This window comes from Lipotes vexillifer, unplaced genomic scaffold, assembly GCF_000442215.2.
Source record: "Lipotes vexillifer unplaced genomic scaffold, Lipotes_vexillifer_v1.1 scaffold661, whole genome shotgun sequence".
Lineage (NCBI taxonomy): Eukaryota > Metazoa > Chordata > Mammalia > Artiodactyla > Lipotidae > Lipotes > Lipotes vexillifer.
Window position 1 is genome coordinate 190159 of NW_006796183.1, and position 2974 is coordinate 193132.

Sequence of the window (2974 nt, forward strand, 5' to 3'; positions counted from 1 at the left end):
TTTCTTTTTTTTATTTTAATATTTATTTATTTATTTAGTTGTGTCGGTTCTTAGTTGCGGCAGGTGGGCTCCTCAGTTGCGGCTCGTGGGCTCCTTAGTTGTGGCATGAAAACTCTTAGTTGCAGCATGCATGTGGGATCTAGTTCCCGGACCAGGGATCGAACCCAGGCCGCCTGCATTGGGAGCGCAGAGTCTTAACCACTGTGCCACCAGGGAAGTCCCAGGATTTCTTTCTGAGGAGATAAAAGTGATCTAAAATTGACTGCGATTTCATATATCTGTGCATATACTAAAAGCCATTGAATTGCACACTTTAATTGGGTGAATTGTATGGTATGTAAATTAAATTCCAATAAAGCTGTTAAAAAAGAGAGAGAGAATGAAGAAGTGATGGTGTGGTGGTGAGCTGGAAGAAATACTTAGGTGAAAGAATGGCCAGGGGTTGAATATGGCCATGGAAGGAGAGGGAAGGAGTCTAGGATTATTGCCACACTTCTGTTTAGATGACTGGGTTGCTGGAAGTACCAGTCACTGAAAGAACAAAAACAGCTGCTACGTACATGGTGCTTAATTGCCAGGCATGGCCCAAGCACGTGGCACATATTAATTCCTTTCATCTTCAACAACCCTATTAGGTAGGTACTATTATTATCATTCCCATTCTACAGAAGAGACAACAGGCTCAGAAAGGTTAAGTAACTTAGCCAGTGTCTGGCAGCTCATAAGTGGCAGAGTTGGGGTTCAAATCGAGACATTCTGGATCCAGGATCCTTCTCGTAGCCACAGTGCTGTGGTGCTTCTCTGGCACAGGGGAAAGGGCCCGACTGGGGTATAATACCAGCTTGCAAATCCAACACCAATACTTTGATTGCATACTGCATGCCAGGTCCTGTGCTAAGGGTGGGCCCCAAGGGCATTCTCCCCCAACAGATGAGCTCACACATCCACTGTGGCACCATAGGACCCAGGACGCCACTACAAACAAGGCAGAGAACTTCAGGCCAAAGCACCTAAACTCTCAGCCTCACCTGCCCCAGCCCTGTCTAGCTGCAGTCCTCACTGCCTCACTCGGCAGCTGTATTCCCACAGGGGATGACCTGGGTTGGGCAAGGGTTGGAACAAGAGACCTACTCAGCAGCACCAACTTGTTTCCAGGGAAATGATGGAAAAGGGAAGAGGGAAGGCCGAGGCACGCCTCTTGAAGCCTCATTTGGCTGGCGGCTGTGGGAAAGGCGAACCCGAGTGCTTTGTCCAAGAGGCCTCACTGCAGCCTGCCAGGACTGCAAAAACGGAACTCCCACCCGTCAGCCCTGAGTCATTCCCCTCTCGGCCCCAAGGAAGGGGTGATTTCCTGCCTGGCCTCCCACGGGCTGTGCATCTCTTATCTCACCCCAGGCCCGCTCCCAGAGTCTGGCCGGAGTGGTCTGGTCCTCATGTTTCCTCAGCAGGGAACATGGATTCAGGGGTCAGAGAGAGCCCAGCAGGTCAGGAGGACAGAGGGCTGATCAAATTGGGTCCCCTGTAGCTCTCGCTCGGGGTCGCTGCTGGGCACCTAGGGGCCCTTTTCCCATTTACTTGAATAAAACCTCTCCTGATGCCTGTTTTGAACCCAGCCTCATCCTGTGGGAGAGACTCTGGCCTGGTGTGGCCCTGTGCCAGGCACATAACGTTAAATAAATGAATAAAGTGGAGAAAACAGTAGTCCTAGTCAGAGGTGTCCATGTAGTAGTTATAAGAACAGGCTTTGGAGTCGGACAGACCTGAATTCAAATCTCAGTTCCCCTTAATAGTGACTTTGGACAACTCAGTTAATCCATCTCAGCCTGCGTTTTCTCTTCCGTAAGGTAAGAACAAGGGTACAGAATGGAGTCCTCATGGGATGTAATGAGACAATGCATTAGTGTACAGCTAGCAAATAGCAAGTGCTCTTTAATGGTAGCTGGTGGGACAGGGAATCAGGGAGGAAGAGGCTGGCCCACTCCCACCCGACTTTTACCCCAGGATGAGTGAGGTAAGATGACAGTCCCCTCTTGGCAGGGTTCACGTCTTGTCTCGCTAAGGGGGAGGTGTACACAGACGTTTATGTATAAAAGCACCCTCACAGGGGCACAAAATCCTGGGGGGACTCAGAGGAAGGAAAGATTGTGTGTGTGTAACCCAAATGTCCTCAAGGCTTACAACGCTTCGGTGTCACCTTTTCCCTTTACATCCAATCAGAATAGCCCAGTCCCTGTTCCGATCCTCTGGGAGGTCCATGCCCTCATCTATTCTGACTAGGACTCCAGTACATCCTCATGATCACCCCTCAGTCTGAATTCCTGCTCTTGCTAAATTCTTGATCACTGGATTGCTCACTTTCTGTGGCTGCCATCCTCTCTTGACTCCACAGGTATCATTACCTTTCTCCCTTTGTTCCTAAAACGCCATGAATGTAGGGTTTTGCTACAGAAGGTGTCTACTGAGTGTTTGGGGATGCTTTAGGGAAGCTAAGCTTTCACAGAATAGGAAGTAAACTTAAAACTGAGTATTAAGCATCACTGTTCTGAAACTTTCCTCCAACAGTCCTTCTACTGGAATTTCTCACTGGTGAAGATTTCTTTCCCTCAGGCTCTGCTATCTTTCACTTACTATCTCTCCTCCTTTTTCCTCTGGAGTTACCACAATACACTCCAAAATTCTCATTAATTTCATATTTGGCTAATTTAGCTCTCTAACTCCTTCCTATGCCCAAAGTGTCACCAGGTTGCTTCTGATCACAAAACAGTTACAAGGCCTCTGAAAGGAATGTGAAATTGCATTTTTCTTTTTAAGTTAGGCTTTTTTTCCCCATTACATATAGCTGGGGGATAAGAGTCCCAAGAAGTAATGACTTGAATCACAAAGACAGCTCCAACAGGCTGAGAGTTTGGAGGGTTCTGTGCTTGGGGAAGCAAGGAAGCAGGGCCTGTGGCAGGGGTTGGGGAAGAGGGAAGGG